The sequence below is a fragment of the Parasteatoda tepidariorum genome, chromosome 2, assembly GCF_982258835.1.
Source record: "Parasteatoda tepidariorum strain Cologne lab strain chromosome 2, Ptep-v5.0, whole genome shotgun sequence".
Classification (NCBI taxonomy): domain Eukaryota; kingdom Metazoa; phylum Arthropoda; class Arachnida; order Araneae; family Theridiidae; genus Parasteatoda; species Parasteatoda tepidariorum.
In genome coordinates, this window is record NC_141756.1 from 11,139,771 (window position 1) to 11,164,538 (window position 24,768).

Below are 24,768 nucleotides of genomic sequence, written 5' to 3' on the forward strand. Positions count from 1 at the left end.
CATGGCTTCGAAACCGTTAAAAAAGAAATTTAACTGGACCTAGGAGCTGGGCTTTTCGTTAGGAAATGGGCATTGAAAAGTGCAGGAGATAAATTTCGTAGTTCAGAATGCTGGAAACTCTTCATGAGTGAAAGGAATGGAGGAAATATTGTGATGTCAACTATGGGACTTGAACAACAGTGAAGTTGGATACATAGTATACAACAGTTGGATACATAGTATAGCCCTATCGGCTATACTATGTATCCAACTCAAAGGAACTAAGTTGCTTCATTAGGCTGGCCTAATAGATGCCTAATAGATCTGGGTGTTTAATCATGTTTGGTGAAAGCAGTTAATAAAAAGTTTTTCTCACCGTTAACAGTTTGAATACGGTCTTATTTATGGTTATTTGACTGTTCTGTTTGAATACGTAAAAATGACAATTAAATAAATTGTCATTTAACCTTTTTTTTTTTTTCGAGAAATTTTTAACAGTGTATCATATTTAACATTACATATATTGATTTATTCAAAGCTTTTAATTCATAGAGCATCTATTTTAATGATTGTTCGTTGTTTTCCAATAATATATTTTTAGTACAGATGTAAAAAATGCACTATCATTATGTTTATGAAATCGATTTTCATTTTTTTTTCATAGCATTATAATTTTTAAAACTGAACAAAGAAAGGGTGAAAAAAATGTCATTGCGAGGAACTGAAAACTAATAAATAAATAAAAAATAATTATAACCAATAAACACGCAAAAAATACTTATTAAACAAATTAAAACTAAATAATATACATAAAAATGTTAGAATACAAACGCATGAGCTAGTTGAAAATATTTACGAAGCAAATAACAAAAAGTTAAAAATAAATCTATTTACTAATGAGCAAATAAAAATGTTAACGTTTTCTTCCCAAAAAAGATAAAAAATGTAAAAGACAAAAAAAAAAAAAAAGAAAAAAAAAAAGAAAAACTTGCCAACAAAGGATGTACTTAATTTTACAAAAGAACATAGCCACTTAAAAATCTAAAAAAAATTTTTGCTAAGTAAATAAGAATTTATATTTTTTAAATTCAAATTCCAAATTTTCGTTTATTGAATAAACATGAAACCAATTTAATATTTTTTTTTAAATGATATAAAGGAAACTACTTATCTGTGTACATAATCCGAAACTTCATACCGGCAAAAAAATAAGCAAAATAGTCAATGTTTATCAACTTTAGCTGTTCTAAGTATAACTTACTTAGTTGCTACGATATTAAGATCGACAAGTACTGCCCTCATTCCCCTTCTTATGCGCATGCGTCATACTTTTGTCCCAAAAGAGACAGTTAACTCATGAATCAGAATAAGCTTGATACGTGTAAAGGTAAGTCGCGGCATCTTTTTGTCGCTGGGATACAACATGCATCTTTCTATTTTTTTTTTTGTCAGAGATTTTTTTTTTTGTTTTTTAAATGACCAAAATTTTGTAGGAGAGAGATTATTAAACACTTAAAAAAAACCTGATCATTGCTTCAGAAATTGCATTAAAAGTATTGAATTTAGTTTTTTGTTAGAGTAAATAGTAAAATGATGAATAAGGATGATCTAGCATTTTTGTTAATTCGAAAATCAAAATGAAAATTTTTAAAAATTAGTTATGAAAGGATTTAGATTAACGTCTTTTATAAAACTCTCAAAAGTATTTATAAAATAAATATCATTTCAAAAAAATGTAATAAAAATTTTTTTGCAATAAAAAAATTATTATTATTGGTTAAAAATATAAGGTTTAATGATGAAATATTTTAATGCAAAAAAAGGAAATCAAATTTGATGTTTAATGCTTTTATCCAGATTGCAAATAATAATTTGACTCAAAAATAAAATAAATTGTCGCAATTTGCAACTATTTAGAGATAACTACTTCCAGAAGGTAAAAAAGAAGAAATTAAAAAAAAGCATACAATGGACTTAGGTTGGTGAGCTAAGTAACATTACAAAAATTACACTTTTCTTAAGAGCTTGTAAAATTTTAGTTAATTAGTTTTTCATCAGAAAAAATAGGCAAAAAAATTGAGAAACATTAATTGTTATACTTGAAAAATAAAAGGCCAATAAATTAAATTTGCTTGATGCAAATTGAAAATAAATATTTGCAAAAAAATCATAATGTTGTTTTGTCGTGATTTTGAATAAAATCGTTTAAATCACGCATAATAGTTTATGAAAGATGAGGAGAAAAGTTAGTAACATTAATAGTTAATGAGGAGAAGAAAATTATCTAGGAATGTTAATTAGCAATTAGAAAAATGGAATTTAATGAGAAAAACGTAAATGCTTTCGTAGGAATAAAAATACATCTTGACAGTTCGTTATGTTTTTTGTTTTCATTATACAAATTACATTGACAAAAAAAAGGAAATTAAAGTCTTAAAACTAATATTTAAGTATATTTAGTGACAAAAGGTAAAAACTGCTGAAATAAAAATTCCTTTAACAATTTCAATATGCTAACAGAACATTACGTACTAAAAAAAAACTTTCAATGAAAATGAAATGAATATGAACAACGAAATGAATGGAATTCATAGCTCGAGTTAAGTTTTTTCCCGCAAAGTATATTTCATCAGAATGTTTAAAAGTGTATTAAAAGCATTAATTCAATACGTCATTAAATGCATTTTTCAATTATTCTTAGAATTCTTTTTTTTTCTCTTTTTTTTTACTTACAGTGTAGAGCTACAAAGCAGTTGCAACTATAATACAATACTGTAATAACAACATATATATATATTTAAACAACAGCTACAAACAAAACTGCAACCGTGTTCAAAAGCATTTAACTTTGTGGAAGTGATATTATTAACATTTTAAGTATTTTTTTTTTAAGATTATCGAAATAATTTTTTAAAAAATAGTGACTGAATTGTGAGTGTAATCATAAAATATTCCATTCATAATTTTGCGAAATTATAAATAATGAATGCAGAAAGTATAATATTTTTTTCGGACACTTTGACATTTTTATGCATAAATTTACCACAGTACGACATTTTTTAGTCCTAATGGCCTTTAAAAAACAAAGTTTTTAAATGGTGAAGAATTAATATTTTATTTTCATTAAATTTCCGGACGTAATGTAGATTCATTGAGCATATGTTTAAAAATTTAAATAATGTATTTTATTTAATATCGAATCAAAAGTAACTTTTGGTTTAACCTATGTACCGACGTGACTTTTAATTCCCACTGACATTATTTCCACATAGCATTAAAACGAAACAAAATACCCCATCGCAACTTGCCTATTTCTATAAAGTGACTTTCGATTTATCATTACGAGGTGACAATAAACGATTATTTGAAGTTGAACATCACATATTGAATTATTTAATTATTGATATTTTGTTCGAGGACGCCATTTTATGATTCCTCAGTTTCAGTTCCTTAATTCTCAGCTTTCTAGTACGTTAAATTTTTCATTAATATTTTCGACTAGTTCTAAAACAAAGTATCAAATGTTTTACTTAAATTCAAATTTTATAATATGGGTCTAATTAAAAGTCAAAAATTAAAATTAGAATATAATATTGAATAAAAAATAGTTGCCAAAGTATAAAATGGATATTATTTAATGAGTTCCGGACATTTTTGAGGATTTGTTTTTAACAATTTGTTACATATAGAGATAAAAAGAACTTTCATACTACAAAAACTGACGTCTACATCATAAACAAGATGGACGAAAATTTTGTTTTTTTAAAAAATGTATTAAATTAAAATAATTAAACTATTTAGGTTTTAAAAACGTCGGTGGAACTTATAGCTAATTTAGCTCAATATATTGTTAATTAAGTTATAAAAATGATAACTTGATATTTCTTATTCATAATTTAAATTTAATGTTTCTATAACAACGAATGTTTTCACAGATTGGAAAAAATTCTTCAAACAAATATTAAAAAAAATAAATAATCGAAACACTTTTACCAAAACACATTTCTAATTTTTACACTGATATACAAAATATGTATGTAAGCGCTGCAACACTTTAAACAGTTACTTGATGAATGGAAATTACAGGGCTAAAGAGAAGATAGAGAAGGACTGGTTCATTCTAGCTAGAAGCTACGATTCCCCACCTCATGACGTCAGGCAGGCTCACATGTCTCGAAAATCACAACAACTTTTAGCATAAAAAATGACATTTTATAGTAAGAAAAATTTCTCGATGGTTGTCGTCATTGTTTCATTACCGTTTTTTAATTTTAGTTTTAACATTTGCTATTAAATAAATGAAAACAAAAGTAAAGTCACTTTTATAGTTATATATTATTCGATAACAATAGTTTATTAACACTAGATTGCTAAGGAAGTCATTTTGACTGCTTTTAATTTCAATTAGAAAAACAATGATGCATATAATGACACAATTTCTTAGAATTTTGTACAACATAGAATTTTTTATTGTTAATATTTAATAATAACTTGTTATATAACTGTAAATAATGTAAAAAATATTAAAAATTAATTTTAAGCAAATTTCTTTACACACTATTTATTCTTTTACAATCCAGTCCTTTTGACTACTTTTGCGCAATATAAGTATATACAAAGTTTCAGTCTTTCTAGTGTTAATTGGGATGATTAATTCTAATATAATTTTGTATATTTACAGATTATCTCACTAAGAAACAAAAACCTTAAATGCTAATTACTAAAAAAATAATCTTTGAGCATATAATAAAAGGAATATTACACATAAATATTTAAAATTAACGCGTTATAATTAAAACACATAAATATTTTGAGTAATGACATTTGAAAATACATTCATTATAAAATTGGAAGAATTTTTAATCATTAATAACTCTTATTTTTGAAGTTCGAGATTTAATTTTCTTTGACCTTGCGCATTTCTTTTCTTCTTTTCTGTTTAAAGTTACGAGACGGCATCGATTTCAATAGCTAATAAAAGTTCTTAAACATATAAACGAAAACATTAATGCTTTTTTATTCACAGCAAGAAAAATTTTTCTAGAACATTTTATAATTCATTTGGCACCACATTTATATTTTCCGAAGTAAAACGTGAAAAATTACGTTTCCTTCTTTTATGTTTTAAAATAATTCTTTCCAGTTATATTTGACTGTAAAATTGTTTCAATCAGATGAGGGGAAAAATTACCTCAAAATGAAAATAAAAATATGGGGAGCAATGAATGCTTTTAAATAAGTTTAAAAAAGAATGCTAGTTATATGCGAAACAATTTATTTTTAAAGCGAAAAGTTGTTGCGGCGCCACTGTGACATCACTGATTGAAATCAGAAGCTCGGAGCGGCACCAATCTCTTCAAACGCATGGCCTAGCCCTCCAATTCAATCTTTAGTTATGATTAAAATCTGGCAAATCATCAGCGAGAAAGGCGGGATGTTAAAAAAAAATAATAAATTTTGTTGTCTGATAAATCAAAAAGGTGTTTCTAATAATCTTCTTTAAACTCCTCTTTTTTCGTCATCCAGTCATCAACGAGGTTTTGATGTTTTTAATCACGTATTCCTCAGTAATATTTTTTTTTTCAGATTTCGATAGTATTCTTGTTTTTCCACCTTTATATATCAATTGGAAGCCTTCTAATGTTCACATTGATTTCATCTCTCCTCATGAATTCTGAAAATTAGTATTAATGTAATATAATATAGTCTGAAAATTACTATAATGATATTATAATTCAGGTTAGTAAGTAATAAAAATTAGTATTAATGAAATTTAGTATAATAACATTACGCCTCATGATTTTTAAAGCCAAATTGAGATGTTTAAGAGTCTAATTATAAATTGTTTTTTGATTTAAACGGATATAAATAACTAAAATTAAAAAATCCATAAGGTATCAAAAGAAGAAAAAAAAACATAATTTCGAGCAAGATTTTTTGTTAATTTTTTCTTCCAAACTTACTTTTTTTTATTACTTTTCCAAAGAAAACTTTCTGCATTAGAGCCATACGATATTTGGCAATGCGAAGACAGTTAAAAAAAATTGCCATACAGTCAAAATCTCTGGAGAGTTAAACTTGCAATGAAAAGAACTGTATTAATTCCTGCTCTTGGGAATCCCTCTATTCCAGATTAGACAAACAGTTCATTCGATATTTTGTAACTGCAAAGTTTTCTCATTACGTGATTGAGATTAAAGCAACCTGAGATTTAGTTCTGAACAGAATTTCATCAAGCGTAAATTTTTCTCTTGCATTTATCCCACATGTGATTTTGGACGAGGTATTTCGTTCTAGTATATAGTAAAATGTAGTAGTAATTAAATTTTTGGAAACATAATTTGAATTAAATTCAATAAATGTCAATATTTATTCAGTACAACCATTCGGGAATAACCTGATTAATTCTAATTTTAACAAAGCTTTACACGTAATAAAAAGCTTTCTTAAAGCCTAAAATTTATTAATTAAAATTAAGAAAATTATAATTTTATTATTTAAACAAGAATGTGCAATGGATCTTAAATTCTATTTTAAAAGCTTTCGTAGCGGAAAAATGATTCCATGGGGATGTTTTGATTAAAAAAATTGTAAGTTAATTTTAGACTCGAATACTTTAGTGACAAATAATGGTTTTCTTTGATAATTTGCTTTGATGTCAATCAAAATGGACAAATGGTACTAATAGCAGCAAGTTTAAAAGTTTTAAATCAATCAATATTTTTAGAGTCATCGGATTTATTAAATAAAATGTCATTTAAAAACAGAAAAAAAAACTATAAAAAGTTACTTCTAAATAAAATAGCTTGCTAAATCTGCAGCGTTTTTAATTAATGTAGCACAACAATCATAATTGAACAAGATATATGAAATTTTATAAATAATATAAGTAAAATTTCGGATTTTCAGTTTGCAATTCCCATGGTAATGTTAGCTTCAACTCTTAACTACTTGTTTCAAATATTTCCTCAGACTTCTTGTAAAAGATTGCTCCACTTGTGGTGTTAATGATTTAAAATAAGTCGAAAGAGACAGACGTGAATATTTCCCCGTAATCTGGTGAGGAAAACAGATAATTTATTAGCGCTAACTTTCAAAAATCAGTTTGTTAACAGCCGTTGCTGATGAAAGGGGAAAAAATATAAAGATTGTTTTCGGCTGATTTTCTATTTATCCGAACTAAAACATTTTGCAAGAATATTTTTCAAGGAAATGTTTTTAAGCTGCATCACTTTTTCCTCAAATGTTTTCAATAGAATTCTTAAGATCCAGTCAATGGCAGCATTTGTTGACTAACTTTTTTTACTAATTTTCAAACATGCTGAAAAGAAACTTGTTTCCTAAACAGAACTCAAATATCTTTGCGTTTTCATTTAATTGTTTTTCTAAGACTTCGGTCAGTTTTGGAAATTTCGATATCTGATTTTAAGAAATAAATAATTAATTATTACTACTATGTATTATATGTAAGTATTATTTCGTATAATAATATTTTTCTTCCAAGTAATAGTTCTAGTACTAGAAACTGCATCTTCAATCGTAACAAATTTATCGTCTATTATCGTCAAAGTATTTTAATCGTCTTATTTTTTTCAGATCACAATTTTCTCATCCACAATTATATTTGAGTAGATAACCATTCCCCATACTAGTGCAGACAGGTTTTGGCATCTCGGAAGATTGCACAAAAAATGGAACAATTAAAAAAACTTACAAAAGTTTCAAAAATCTTTTTTATTATGCAAACCAGAAGGCACACGGCTACCTTAATGCCCAATTTCTCTGCCATGCCATGACATACGAAAAATATCTCGTCCGTAAAGATATTTTCTGTAGTGCTGCTGGAAATTTCTGTCGAAGTGGTTTTTTCGTAATTAACAGTTTTTTTTATTGCGTGGCCTGCAGCAAAGCTTTCTCGTGGCGATATGTTCATGAACATAAGTCGATATGTTCTAAAGTGAATCTCTCTGAAACGTTAAATCAACTTTGTTATTTAGAATTATTAAATGCTTCAAAATGTCGCCAGAACGTCTTTAATATTTTTAAAGTGCAACTTCTTTTCTTTTTGAAACTGTTATAACAACTTTCATTTATGAATCTGAAACTCCGAAGCTGCATATAAAATAGTTTAAAATCGTTTACTCAATTACTGAAATATCTCACGTTGGAGGAGTTGAACAAGAGAAACATTTTAGAAAGCATAACTAAGTCACGATTCTGAAAAGCTTGACATATTTCTGTTACATCAATAAGACATCTTCATTTTCTATTTTATGTTATTTGATGATATATAGAATTACAATACAATAGTTTACAATTCAATCTCATATTCGGGTTCATCGATCCACGAAAATTTCAACTTAGTAGGCCTAATTACAAGGAAACATTCTGAGATGTTTAGGGAAAATGTTTTTGAATAATTCACTGCACATATTATCCAATGTTTTTCCCTGCTTGGCAAATGAGAAGAATTATTTTCCAACTCGATACCAGATTTTTTTACTATTAACATTAGCTATGTAAAGAACTATCTAAAAAGAAATTTTCCTTAAACACCGTAGAGTATTACGTAGTTAAATTACTAGTTTAAAAAGGATTCAATTTGCTGAATTGTATTAATTGAATGCTATTATTCTATATTATAATAATAAATATTTTATTCCCGATGTGGGACAATATTTAAGTATGTATGTATACATTTCACAGTGCGTAAAATAGTGTTAAAAGGAAGAAATTATTGCTTATATACTACATACGTATGTGACCCTATATTACTAACCTATAATATTCAAACTCGGTCAGATATTAGATTTTATTTTTATTTTACAACAGTCGTTGAACAGCTGACCCAATTTTATGGATTTACGACTACTATTGTTCAACTCCATAGCCTTGTAATTTTGAACCCAATCCAGAAGAAAAGGGAACTCCTGGATCGAGTATTGGGAGAAATTTGCCTTCTTGGAGGACTTTTTGATGGAGCTAACCCGCATTTGCGTTACATGGAGAGGAAGACCACGAGAACTCCCTACGGTTAGCTTGACGGCAAGGACACTCTAAGTCATGATCCGTCTACCACTGAGGATATTTCAAAGGTATTAGATTGTAACATACTATACTACCATGCCAAAGGAACTAATTAGACAGTAATTAGGGAGTCAGGGAAATAGTTAATGAAAAAAAAGGAGCGTGGCACTTCAAAAGCTCTACATATAAATGGCCCAGTATCGCCCCTGAATGATTTTTTTTCATGGCGGGCACTTGGGCTGTATTGGCCTCTTAATGCCAGAACTGCTACTCTCTTCTCGTTACTCAGAGGGCACCTGTGGTGAAATCACGGCGGTGGAGCAGCGTCACCCACGTCGCACAACCACAAACCCGTTTATAGGGCGGATCACATTCACACAATCACACAAAGGAGAAAGGACATAGAACACAGAGAGAAAGAAACATCCATGTCTTGAGCAGGTTTCGAACCTGCAATCATCGGCTCCGCAGTCAGGCACGCTCACCATTCGACCACCTGGCCCCTTAATATCAACCCATAAAATACATTCAGGCATTTTAACATAACATACTACACTACCATACCAAAGGCTGCAATTATACAGAAATTAGGGGGCCCACAATGTGGCATGACATGTAAGTATGTATGCAAAAAAAAGGATTAATTTTGCAGATTTGTATTAATTGAATGTGTAATTACTCAATATTACAATAATAAAATATTTTACTCCCGATTTTAGTGTCTTTTTTACAATTTTCTTTTTACAAATGATGATTTTTTTTAGTTAGCTAGAAAATCTCTATGTACTACTACCATTCCTTCATGATATTAAAATACTTTTCAAACAATGAGCAGTCACTCAAAGCAGTCTGTTTTATAAGAAGAACAAAAACAAATAAGGGCTCACCGTGGAGTATTGAATAAATCCTTTGACAAATATAACATGACGTTTTAAGGCTCAATACAAATTTTATTGTTCGGGACTTTAGGAATAAAATCACCGAGAAAAATCTTTTATCAAGGGAAAAATTGCTTTTCTAAGAATTTTAGCTCAAGTTACACATCACGTGATATCCTGCCCGTATTGGAAAAGGGATAAACTTTCCCCTTGCTTCACTTTTCACATTCAAAGTTATCCCAGCTTTGGATATGACATTTATTGCTTAAAGACTTTGTCAGCGGCATTTATTTCTTTGAAAAGTTTGTTTAGAATTCTAAAGGAATATTTTTTTATTTAAGGCTTTTTTTAGTATGATAATATGTATCAAGAACAAAATATTGAATAAGATAAGTATGAAGTTGTTAGTTATTCCGAAAAAATGTAACTTTTACACGACATGAAGGTTAATTTATGTTTGTACATATTTTTAAATAAAGCACTTGAATATTTTACGGTTAATGCTAATAGTCGGCTATTATTAATACTAACCGGTCAATATTAATAATAACCAAATAAGCCTGGTTAAAGTGAATAATTTAAGCAAATTTATCACCATTAACCAGTTATCTAATATATATAATTCTCTTACGTGGCTCCCAAATTTTGGCTGTATTTCTTTTCCGCCGGTGGCAACAGTTTTCATTTTTATAGAAGTACTTTGTACAACTAAATAAGATTCTTTTCACAGCACTTAAATATTTACTTTATTCTCTTCCTATATACAGAGAACAGTCGGCAAAGAATTCTGTTAGGTCAAAAAACATATCGCTAAAAAAATAACGAATTCTAAAAGAAATAAAAATAAACAACTTAAAAAATAAAAATGCTGTTGCCAGCCATAAAATTTATTGAAAGTTAACTTAGCAACATAAATCAAAATGACATAGAAGCGCAACTAGATCAAAATTATGATACCTGAGAGCTTGACGTAATAAATCCTTCAATTCTATAAGTGTTGTATCGCCAAATGCCCAGATAATATTGAAATGTACAGGTTTAGAATTTTCTACAGTGAAAAGTTTTCGGAACTTCAGTATTCAAAAAAGTATACAAAAGCTAGACGTTAAGAACGTATCCAATGAGCGAGCAAAGCGAGCATTGGATTGCGAAGCAATCCGAAATGAACTGCGAAAGCAGTTCCGGGTGTCGGCGAGTGCCAGCGAGCAGGGGGCGAAGCCTCCTAGTTATTAATAATAATCAATGAGGTTTAGTCAATGTCCTACTTTCGTGTTTTTATTGGAAATATTTCCATTTCGTGATCTGCCACACTAACTGCAATCGCCATGGCGCCAAATTGATTTTAAACTGGAATTAAAAATAAAAACATATAGATGTTAGCCCGGGGGTGACTACTAGTTATAATCTTCTAATTGATCTTTTTCTGTGTTGTTCTTTTTAGTTTCTTGCTGGTCGCTTATCGGAAGTTGCCAAGACTTGGATCACGATACGAGAATCTCCCCTTTTTATTTTTCACTTTGACCAAATGAAGCGGTTATTATTAATTTTGATCAGTTAGTATTAATAGTAACCGGATTTATTACTTTACTCGTAACATGTATACAAAGAGGCGCACCAATAACCCAATGCTATATAAACCATTTAATCGCATTGACCAAAATTCATTGGTTATTATTAATAATAACCGGTTGAAGTGATTAATTTGAAATATTTCTCACTTTGACAAAAAGAAGCGGTTATTATTAATATTGACCGGTTAGAATTACTAATAACCGGTTTATTACTTTAACCGTAACAAATATATGAAACTGAATTTGTGATAGCTTCTTATTGGATTGTTATATTTTGTTAAAATTATAATCAGTGTATTACGATTAGTACAAAATCGATGGTTGTTAACCGCAATTCCTATTAACCTTCATAACAACAAAATACATTTAGAGTGAATTTAAAAATCAAATCACTAAAGGAAAGATAGTATTTAAATTATATGAATGTATGGAATTTTATGAACGCATAATTGAAATAAATGCATTCTATAAAAATAAAAGGATGGGTGTGCGTGTGTCTGTCTGTGTGTCTCTCTTATAACTTCAGAATCGGTTGTACAGGTGTCCTGAAAATTGGACAGTGGTTGAAATAGTTAATTTTTGTCCTTTATCGCTTACAATTTTCTCTAGAATGTTTTGCAGAGACGTTTGAAGTGTGGAATTTTCTCCTTCGTTTAGAAAGAGCCGTAAATGTAAAGTAAATAGTTGAGAATTTTTTTCTCCAAATATTTTAGGTTGGGCCAGAATAGCCTGGTTGGTAGGGCACTGGGCCCATGCTCAAAAGTTCGTGGGTTCGATCCCAGGCCGTCCGAAGACTTCCCTGTAGTAAATGGTGACTGATGCACGTTGAATCTGTCGAGTCACAAAGTCCTCCATGTTCCCATAACGAATCAATACCTCTGGGGGTACTGATCCTGAAGTTTCCTTGTCTTCTGGATTGGTTCAAAATTACAAACATACGGAGTTCAACATTAATAGTCGTAAACCCAAAATTGGGTCTGTTGTTCAACGACGGTTATTAAGTAAAAATAAAATATTTAAGGTTAAAACCATGCTGACTTACAGCTCAATTGTAAAAAAGTATTTATTGCACGTTCTTTTATACTCAATAATTTTTTTATTCGTTACGTAACATGATCTAAATGAAAATCAAAAGCGGAATTTGGTAAGTTGTTTACGTCACCAAATAAGTTATTCAAAATTTATCCAAAACCACGTGATGTTTTATTTTCATAGTTATGTGGTTAAAACTAGTTTCCATGAAATTAAATAATTTAAAATCAACTGTAATGAGTTACTTGCAACTCTAAGGAAGTTATTCTGAATAACCATGCCTTTTCTGCCAGGTTTAATTGAATATCTGTAAGCGCGTATGTCGATTCTGATTGACTTTTAAATCGAGAAATCCTATGAGTTATCTATGATGAAGTAAGTCAGTTACAGGCATCCAATTAAATTTATAAAATAGTAATGTAATGCAAAGCAAAATAGTGGTTAAATGCTTCTAATTTCGTTAGGAGAAATGTTAAATAAAATCGCTATAGTATTATTGACACCACTGATGCTTCATTCAGTTTAAAATAATGACATTATTTGGAAATACGAAAATTGTTGTAGTCTTAATAGGTAACAAGTCTAATAATTTAGGTACAAAGTATATTTGGTTTGGCTATTAAAACTGAACCAACACTGTGCAGAAACAATCTATTCAAGAAGTTTTAAAGTAATAAACTAAACTCAGGCAACCCATGGAGGGCCAAGGCCTTGACCTTTGGGTTCTGCGGTGCAAGAGCAGATATTTCGGTTGGGTGATCAGCCTAAAGCGGAATCCCCAGTGTTTAGTTCCCAAGCATGCTTGGTACTCATTTTATCACCCCACAAAAGGGATGAAATTCTGAGTCAACCTTCCCGGCCCGAACCAATGACCTGTGGCACAACAGCGCTGTGCGCCACCATTCAGCCACCGGATGTCTTTTTGAGGGATATTATCAGAAAATATCGTTTACTTATATAACGTTTCATGTAAGTTATTCCTCATTTACGTACAAAAAGCGATCATTGAGTGTCACTTAATTATTTTACATCTAATAGATTCACGTAGTGTGAAAAGGCATTAACATATAGTAAATATGCAATACATTCACACAATGATCTTTTTCGAATAGTTGAGCAACTCTTGATATGACAAAAATAGCGTTAATTTTACTTTCATATTCATACAAATCATTTCGATCTTATTTTAGGACTATTATTCCCGCAGTCTATTTCCACTTTTAAACAGACAGTACTGCAAACCAGACAAGATTAATGAAATATAATACATTCTATAGACTTCATCTCAAAATGATAAATACATGAGTTGAACTATAATTCAAATAAGACCTTCATATAATGACAAAGGCTTTCATATAGTTCTCGAGCATGGGAAAGTATTATATAATGGGAGTGACTTCCTGTATTTCAAAGAAAAATGATTTTTAAAAAATTACTATGCTTTTATTTAATTTTATTTATTTTTCTTATAACCGTCGTTGAACAGCCGACCCAATTTTCGGGATTACGACTACTAATGCTTAACTCCGTAATTTAAAACCCAATCCAAAAGACAAGGGAACTCCGGGATCGAGTAGTAGGAGAGTATTAGATTGCCTTCGTAGAGAGCGTTTTGATGAAACTAACCGGCATTTACATTACATAACGAGGAAAACAACGAAAATTTCTAACGGTAAGCCTGACGGCAAAGGGACCTCTAACTCATGTTCCGTCTACCTCTGAGAAGTTTTAACGTCAGTACTGCGGTTGGTGCGAGTCGGGTGTGGAATTTGAATAGACCAGCTTTCGCTGGAATCCGAATTGGAAGGCTAACTCTCTATTCTTTGAGCCACAATGGCTCCCTATGCTTTTATTTAAAAAAAATGAGCAATGATTATTGAGAAAAGGTGTCTTATACACAATACATGCATTACCCCTATTATACAGGGAAATATTTTCCCGCAAGGAAGTTGTGGCCTCAATCAAAAACAATTGAAACCCATGTTATGCTAATAAGATAACATAAGTCTTTTGCTGGATATAGGGGGAGCATAGATGATGTTTAAAAATTGCCTTATTTTGAGATTTTAAGAGAAATGAGGTGTATTCTTTTTAGTCAAATACAAGTGAATGATTTGTCATGTTTTACCCATTTTTTTTGTCAGAAAACTGCCTCTCTGTTATCCTGGTCCTAGATTATTTAATATAGAATATGTTCTGTCACTATCTTTGAAAAATTTTACGCAAGAGCATATTTTTTAACATTTGCTGATTTACTAGCATTTTTGATACTTTCAGGTAACACGGGGATGCTTTTGAGTACTTCAAATTCGAGCCATCCCAGTTGATATACAACGATTAAGTGTAAATGGGATGCAGCAATAGAAAACATTATGATAATCGTTATGTTCTAATCTTAATTTTTTTTAAAAAAAAAACTTTTTAAGCTCTTTATTGAACATTGTCAAAAATATAGTTACAGCTCCACCGAAATCTGAGAACATAAATGAACTAAACAAAATTAATCTTAAAATTAAATATTTTGCCATTTCCGCACTCTTAGAAACCTATTCAATCTAGAACATTATGAACATTATGATAATTGTTATGTACTAATCTTAATTTCAATAAAAACTTTTTGAGCTCTTAATTAAACATTGCCAAAAATATAGTTATAGCTCTACTGAAGTCTGTGAACATAAATGAACTACTAAACAAAATTAATCTTAAAATTAAATATTTCGCCATTTCCGCACTCTTAGAAATCTATTCAATCTAGAACATTATAATAATTGCTATGTTCTAATCTTAATTTATAAAAAAAAGAGCTTTTTAAGGCTCGTAATTAAACATTGCCAAAAATATAGTTATAGCTCTACTGAAATCTGAGAACATAAATGAACTAAACAAAATTAATCTTAAAATTAAATATTTCACCATTTCCGCACTCTTAGAAACCTATTCAATCTAGAACATTATAATAATTGTTATGTTCTAATCTTAATTTATTAAAAATATATATCTTACTATATATAAAATTCTAATGATGGTGTCGCAGTTTTCCATTGTTGTCGGTGCATTTTTATTGGCTGGAAAATCACGTGGTAGGATCCAGTTTTCCCTCATTCATTCCCATATTGTTTTGGTTGTCATCAGCACAAAATTAACAATAGTCGTAAAGGTATTGTTTTTCTTTAAATATTTTTGTAACCATAATTTAAACTTATTTTCCAGTACTGCTACTATTAGCGATAGTATTAAATTATGGTTGTGAACTCATCAAATTTGTTTGAACAATACAATGCTAAAAGAATATAAATGTTATTTTAAAAAATGATTACTTCGAAAAATCACTTCCGTTGAACAAAAGATCTAATATTTGGGTAAAGTAATATTTGAGAGTAATATTTAGACGTGGAAAGTAGAGGCACCAGAGTAAGTAAACAGAATTCCTTTTAGTACATATATGTTAAGTGAACAATTTTAACTTTAATAGAAAAATTGTTTTCTGCCAAGAAAAGACAATTATTGCGAAGCAATATTGCAAAGCAATAATTGGGGTTGGTGAGCGGTAGCGAACAGGGGGTTAAGCCCCCTAGTATATATATAACTTTTTAAGCTCGTGATTAAACATTGCCAAAAATATAGTTATAGCTCTACTGAAATCTGAGAACATAAGAGAACTAAACAAAATTAATCTTAAAATTAAATATTTCGCCATTTCGGCACTCTTAGAAACCTATTCAATCTAGAATATATTTGAATAACAACTATTAGGCTTACGCAATAAATCCCAGGCGAATTTAATTCTAAGGAGAAAAACTGTACGCACTGCACATATATACTCAACAAATAATGCTCTCGACGCTTCTGGCGCGTTTTAGTTTGGCCTTTTATAGCTCAATTCAATCTCTTCGCCAACACAATAGATTGGCGAAGGCGCAAATACCATCAAGATACATCTCAACAAGTATGCCCTCAATTTATATTTAAGAAATAGAACCCACACTCCTGGCCTGAAGCATCGCGATAAATGAAAGCCATAAATTAAGTAACTCTGTGAGGAGGCAATTTGCAGAGTACGAGGGAAAATTAATTTGGAGCGTTGGTCATTTATCACTCTGGACTGTCACCAGGAGAAAACTGGATTTTACACTTTCCTATTGTGGTCATTACATGCCACCACCAGGAATATGAGAATCCGCCAAAAGGTTTGTGTGGAACAGAGATAAAAGTTTTCATTAAAATACTTTAGCTTTTAATTCAAATTTAGAGGAAGCATCTCGCCTCATTTTCTGTATTTCATAGGGCTCTCTTCCCTTTTGCATTGAATATGTAAATAAAAGACCATCTAGAAAATATTTACTACAAGGTGAATTTTGTTATTCATTTATGCACTCAATTCCACATGTACACATAATTTATGCATCGCTTTAAAAGGTATAATACATTCAATGTAATTCAAAATTTATGTTTGAAAGCAGTGAATTCATTTATATTTCCAATTTTTGTTAGGTTAATATAAATGCATAAGTTAAAATTGCATATTTCAATCGAAATATTGGTCTAAATGTTTGAAAAGAATTTTTATCAATTCAAAACTATTTCAGTTTATGAATAGAAGCAAATATACAAGCAAGTAAGAATCTTAAAATGGGGTTGTATTTTAACGAAAGACGAAAATTGTTGACTCTAATTTTAATTAGATTTGTTCGTATTCATATAATAATTACAGGAAAATAATAATAGTTGATAAGAATAATTAAATTTCAAATCTTGCAAACTTTAATTCACTGAGTGTGACTTATGCGATATAAAATAGTTGCTCTAAAATTTTCCAATGCTTAGCTATGTCTTATATTCATTTTTATTCATTTATTTTTCATATTACATTTTCAAAGGAACATTTCCGCTCAGTTTCTATACATCATTGGGCTCTCTCTTCCTTTCTGCATTGACTATGTAAATAAAAGACCACCCAGAAAATATTTACTAGAAGGTTGATTGTGGAATTTCGTAATTCATTCATGCAATCAATTCCATATGTACACGTAATTTATGCATTGCCTTAAAAGGTATAATATATTCATTGTAATGCAAAATGTATGTATGAAAACAGTCACGACATTTATATTTTCAATTTTCGTAATTTTAATATAAATGCATAAGTTAAAATTACATATTTCAATCGAAATATGGGTCTAAATTTTTTAAAGGAATTTTTATCAATTCAAAACTATCTCAGATTATGAATAGAAACAAATGTGCAAACAAGCAAGAATCTTAAAATGGGGTTGTATTTTAACGAAAGACGAAAATTGTTGACTCTAATTTTAATTAGATTTGTTCGTATTCACATAATAATTACAGGTAAATAATAATAGTTGATAAGAATAATTAAATTTTAAATCTTACTAACGTTAATTCACTTAGTTGTGACTAATGTGACATAAAATAGTTGCTCTAAAATTTTCCAATGTTTAATTATGTTTTATACTCATTTTATTGAATATCAAGTATGTTCTGAATTAATTAGCCAAATTTTTTTATTAATTGAAAATAAACAGATTTTTATTGTGTAAATAAAAAGATTAAGTATTCATTATTAAGATGCTTCACGAACGAAAAATTCAATTCCGTTAACAATGTTTTATTACTGTTATTTTTTTAAAAAACATTGTTTTAAAATGTTTGAGTTTGCATAATTTTCCGCATTAATTGCAAGTCATTCTGTATCAAATGTATTAAATATATACTTTTGTTTGCAAAACAAAATTTTTATAAGTGATTTCCCAAACAATCATATTAAAATATGCTTAAGGAAACATTAAATTCTATTATTTAAGTGAAGAACAAATATTGAAATATGTAATAAACATTTTTCTTTTTCTATTATAATCCGCTTTTCTCCTCAAACAATTGCTAAAATAAATATTATAACAATCATTTAGAATAATTTCGTCTTAAAATAAAACAGAGCTTAATTTTTTTATAGTTTTATGCGTAAAATTTATTAACTTTTTAATTACTTTTACCAAGTTCTTTTAAAATTTTTCATTCTCTTTTCAATTTAATTTCTTATAAATTATTTAAAAAACTTTAAAACATTTGCTCCGATGATTGGAATTATGTACATTTTTAAAATTCAGAAAAAGATCAATATTTCAAACACTTAGAACAGATAGATTCTTTGCTTGACTTAAAATTACAATTTAAGGAAAAACTCTTTATATTTTTAAAAAACAAACTGCGTGAACCAAAATATGTTTGCACCTTACCAATAAAACTCAACTACCTTAATACCAGAAATAATATTATTAAAATACTTATTAACTATTTGATTTGTTAATATGCAAAATAATAAAAAAAACTAAAACTTGTCTTTTCTCAGTTTTAATTGTTTGGTAACTAATCTATTGATTTTGTCCATATTTTGAGTGTTTTTGATACGAAATTACGTGAATTCAAAAAATCCAAACATAATTTTGTTTTATAATTTAGATCCACTTTAGGGGAATATTTTAAAAAAAATCACAAGTTAGAGTTTTCACAAAATTAACTGGCTGTTATACGGCATTGTGAAATTTTGCGTGTGCTATTTTGAATACAGTAGCCTATTCGAAAACAGAGCTTCAGTTTTTTGGAGTGTTGTTAAGTGTGATGCATGCGTGTTCCTACCACTAACAGAAAAATAAAAAAGACACGCATCTTAGGCGAGTGCGCGTGTTGTCTAAACTACAACTACAACTGTCTCCTCCGTTTTCTTGCAGCGTATACAAAAATGAAAGCTGCAGTAGATATGGATGGGGTTCACAATATAAATGTAAACATCAACAATCTCGAGTTCTTGACCTGCTCTCCGGTTAGAAAGTATACAACTGCTTACTACAGCTTGCTCTACGAGACGATATTTTCAAACAGATAATTTTGCTTTTAACAAAAGAAATAAATTATATAATTTCTGAGCTCATAAGATATTAATGATATCAAGTAATTCTGGAGAGTTTGAATTGAAAATTGGTTTTAGTTATTTATAGATATATTTTTTAAAAAAGGTGATAAAGCTGCTTAATTTAGAAAGAACTCGCTTTTTTGCAGCCTCGATTTGGCCTCTTTTTACTTATTTCTTACTGTTTGTTCTGTTGTGCTAATTCCCATCTGGTCTGACGGGGTTAGACCAGATCAATGAATCCGTTGATATTAAGAAAATCCGAAACCAGAATGGGAGAGGAATGAATGTCGTTCCAGTCCAGCCCTAAACAGTTCAAGATGTGCTCAGGTGATGCCTGGTTTTGTTGGCATTTAGGGCAAAGAGGAAAGATCTTTTGATTTGCAGAAAATGTGAGACTTTTCAGGTGTCCACTGGCCAGTCGGGATAAGCAGGTGTTGGTTTGCTTATCCCCAGGAAGAGATAGAGATAGTCCTGGTCTTTTTGCTTTATACCAGTAGTGAATAGGTGGAAGCAGCCACTTTTGTTTGTTCTGGGCCTTTTGCCTTGCAAAAAGTTCAAGGTATGTAAGCTCTGAGGTGGAGGGGACTGGGTGGTCTAGTCCCTTCTTTCCAAGAGTGTCAGCCAACTCGTTGCCGTGGATATTGACGTGGGACGGGATCCATTGAAAGTGGACCTCATGCTGTTGGGAAATGAGCTTTACTTTTTGTAAGATCGAAAAACTGGTTTTATCTCCAATGAGGGCCCAATTTTTGAGGTGTTGAGTTGAACTACGGCTGTCAGATAGTATCCAAGTATTTTCAAGGTGCCCTTCACTCAAGACTTTCTCTAGTACCCTGTCGATTGCAATTAGTTCGCTTCGAAAGACGGAGCAAAAATCGGGGTTTCGTTGATGTAGAGTGTAGTTCTCTCGAGGTGTTTCAATAAATACCCCACTGCCAGTCTGTCTATCCATTTTACTGCCATCAGAGAATATTTTGATGTCGTTTGGGGGGATTTTATTCATGATTTCCAGGGACAATTGTCTGAGGAAGTCAGGCACACAGTCTTTCTTGTCAAGGCATGGTAGGGAGGCTTTCATGGAAACTAACATTGGAAAGATCCAAGCAAGTACTAAGATTGCTATGAAGATAAAGAGGTTCAATATTTTCAGCGATTAACAGTTGTGATTTAACATGACTAAAAGGACTGTTTTTCTTTAGCCTTTGATTGCAGGTCCAATTATTTAGGTAAATAGCAGTTAAATTGCCTTGGTCTAAACTGGAAAGTTTATTGTAATATTTCACTAAATTAGCTTGCCTTCTGAAGTTAAGAGGTTGCAGATCTGATTCGTAAAGAACGATCACTGAAGGGCAGCTACGTTTCAGTCCAGTGATGATGCGAGCGGCGCTCAGTTGAAACTTTTCCAATTTGTTTAAGTTAGATTGAGAAGCACAGCAGTAGACAGGATAGCCATATTCAAGAATTGGTCTAACAAGAGCCTGGTAGGAAGTCCTAAGAGTAGTTGCATCTGTTCCCTAATCCCTACCAGCGATACACTTAATAATATTTAGGCGCTTCCTAGCCTTCGAGACAATATAATCAATATGTTTGTTACTTGTAAATTCGGGATCGAAAATGTATCCCAAGTATTTTGGGTGTTTCTTGTAGGAGAGCTTCTGGTGTTTGAGAAACAAGGATGGTTCACATTTATAAAGTCGCTTATTAGTAGTGAAGAAGGTGGTTATCGATTTGGTTGGGTTGAAGCTCAATTTGAGTTCATCTGCGTACTTGGACAGGGCTTCTAATGAGTTGTTGAGTCTCGACTCAATCTCGGCAACGTCGTCACCGCTACCCCAAAGAGCAATATCATCAGCAAACATTCCGATGCGAGTCCCGAGAGAAACAGTTTTCTCAATTCCGACCATGTACAGAGTGAATAGAGTTGGAGGACAGTTCCCTGACTGTTTGTTCTTGTTGCAAGCTGTGCACCATCCCACGTTAGTGGCAGCATATTGTTCGATCAGCGAGATTAAGTTCATTTTACAAATTATCATTTAGGTATCAATTTTAAAGTTGGTGCATTGTTGACAAGGTAAGAAGTGTTTTATAACAATCCCGTAAACCGGGGCGAGTCTACCCATTTTAGTTTTATTTAATTTTCACTATTTTAAATTGCAAATAAATTTTTTTTTACCGACGGAGGACTTAGTTCAGACTCTAAGGAAGATGGCGCTGTAGTAGTTTGATCAGTTTTTATTTATGTGGTGTCTTTTTAACCGACCTGTTCAAACGTCTTTTGAGAGATTTGTATTGAAAATCAGCAAACTTTTAGTTGGTGCTCCGTAAGTATATTATTATTATTACTATTTTCACTTTGGTTAAGTGATAAACTTATCTAAGACTAAGATTACATTAATTTTATATGAAAAAAAAACAAAAAGAATGTAAGTTTTGCTGTTGTAAACAAAAAGCCAGAATTCGCGGGGCGAGTCTACCCATTTGTATTTAGTTTTAAAAAAGCATAATAATATAATTTAGAACTTTGTTTATATTAAAATTAAGTCATTTTAAATGAGTTTGAGTATATTTATTTTAATTCTGTATTGATAATTTTATCATTAATAAGAAAATGTATAGGTTAAATATAAATGTAAATATAAAATATGTTTATTTTACCTATTTTTTCAATTTTTATATTACAAAATTAACTTTTTTTATTTAATGCAAGTTAAATAAATTATTATTTATTATTACAGATGGTTCAAAATTATATTCGCAAAACAAATGAATTTAAATGTTACAAAAAAATGCCACCTGAGATGGAAAAAGCTATCCAAAGGATAAAAGTCAAACAATAACAATATTAATTTTAATTTATTTTTATCAACAATAATCAGAAAAAAATGTTATTTTATAAAAACAAAATATTACATTATAAAAACAATGTTACATTATAAAAACAAAACTGTGATCGAAATGTGATAATCGATCAAATACTCAATTTGTGTTATTTTATGAATAAAAAAATGGAATATATAATAAAGTTATGAATTTTACTTCATAAATATCCTATATAGTAACTAAAATAACAATTTAATAGAAAAATTTGATTATTTACAATGTTAACATTCATTTTAGTAGAATGGGTAGACTCGCCCCATACGAGAGATTTGTCAGCAGTTCTATAAAAATATACAGTAACAGCGTAACTGTTAATATTTTCTAAAATCCATTTCACAGCTTTAAAGAGGGATAAATAGCGATTCCGAAACACCTATTAAAAGCCTTTTTTCTTTAATATTTACGAAAGTTTGACAACTTGAAAGTTGACAAACTGAAAAAATGGGTAGACTCGCCCCGGTTTACGGTCCCTTTTTTTTTCAAATGGCAATTTTTACGTCTTGAAATGACAGGTCTTCAAATGAGGATTCTTATAACGATTCTTTTTTTAAACACAAATAATAAATTAGATAACAGTTACACGTATACAAGTAATACTATTCAAGAGAGTCTGAAAACACAATGATCACGTTGTGAGTCAAATAGTTTCAAAATACACCAGATATAGTTACCCCGAAGTAAAGGCAGTAAAGATGTAAAGAGCTTATAATGCACCTTAGCGTAGAAAACACCATTCATAGCGATTATATTGTAAAGAGTATCGATATGCTATTCGATTTAAAAAAATATCGATTCTCTACGGAGTATGCCTCCAGCGTAGTTACTGTGCAAAATGAATGCATAAAGTTCACAAGAATAGTGATGCAAAAAAATATTCTTTCTCTTAAATTTTAAATTAGTAATAGAAATTTTAAATTAGTAGAGCGAAAGAGAATTTGCGATAAAAAGTTTCTCCCATGGTATGGCATCCTCTTAAAATTTGGTGAGATACCGGTTGACGTTTGAGTTCGTTTGTGAAATTGGGATTTATTTATCTGATAGTAGGAAAGCAGGTTTAATGCGTTCGATAGATAAGGTGCAAAACTTTTCCTTGATCAATAGTACATTTTTTTTATCCCTTTTTATCAGTATTCAAATGAGATCCTTATAGGGTAATGTTAATTTAGGATGGCCTTTATCAGATCTGAATAATATTTTACAACGATTTTTAGCAGAAAAAGTTTGAATAAGAGTATTCATTTCGATTCACTTTTTACTTATGAAGAATATCGGTTTGCTACAGAGTATGTGTCCCCCCCCCCCCCAATTGACGTAGCTGCGATACAAAATGAATGCATACAATTTTAAGAAATGGTGATACATGAAATGTGATACACAGAAACGCGAAACGGAAATGAAAGTTGTAGTAGTTAGTTGTAGTAGATAAAAAAAAATTTCAGATACTGAAAATAGAGGGTTCGCTTGCGCTCTCAAAAATAAAACTCTCACTTTTGACTGTTCTGCAATTCTTGCGCTGTATTTCGTTAATTTTGAAAATCATTTCGTCATGAAATCACGCGATTTGCGACGTAACGCGAACACTCAAATGTATGACAAATTTTTTTTTCCTAACTTTGAACGTCATTTCAGTGCATTATGGAAGATTGTTAACTGAAATAAAGATTGTATGATCGCAACTAGAATATCCTGATATATGGCAGGCAATGAGTTGAAGTTATATATAGGAAGATCCCGTAACGCGATCTTCCTATATATAAGTCACACTTAGTGCCTCGTGGTATTTTTCCATTTATTTATTTATTGTAAAAAAATGCAAAATATTTTTCAGACTTTCACAAAATTCGTTTCCTTGATGAAGTGACGATAGTTATTTCGTCACTTTGACGAAATGTTTTGCTTGGAACTTATACCAGGAAACGGTTTCGTCAAAAAAGAAGAAAGTTTTGTGATATTTGAGAATTCATTATTTACAGTGCTTAAAAACTTTAGATTCGATATTAGATTATGAATAATATCGATTCGCTACAGTTTAAATCCGTACTTAAATATTACCTTTTAAATAAATAAAATACATTTTAGGGCAACATTAGGAAAACTACAGTCCTTCTGAATAAGATTTCGCAAACGAAATGATTAGAGTGATAAAAACATCATACAATTTGTCCTTTTTTTTAATCTTTTTTTGCAATTGAATTACATCTTTTAGATACCCAAAATGAATTGGCCTTCCTCGCGAACTTCGTTTATTATTTCTTATGGACATGATACTTTGTCTCAATTATGAAGAGTAAAAGAAATTCCAAATGGTCATTATGGCTCTTCTAACGGTTAGGGGTTACTTCAGAAGCGATTTAACCACTTCATCAGTTCCCTAACTGCTCGTTATCGTCTGGATATGGCTCTAGGAAGGAAAAAAAGATCTAATCATAAATAAACGGAGACAAAAACTAAACAAAACTGAAGAAAGCTT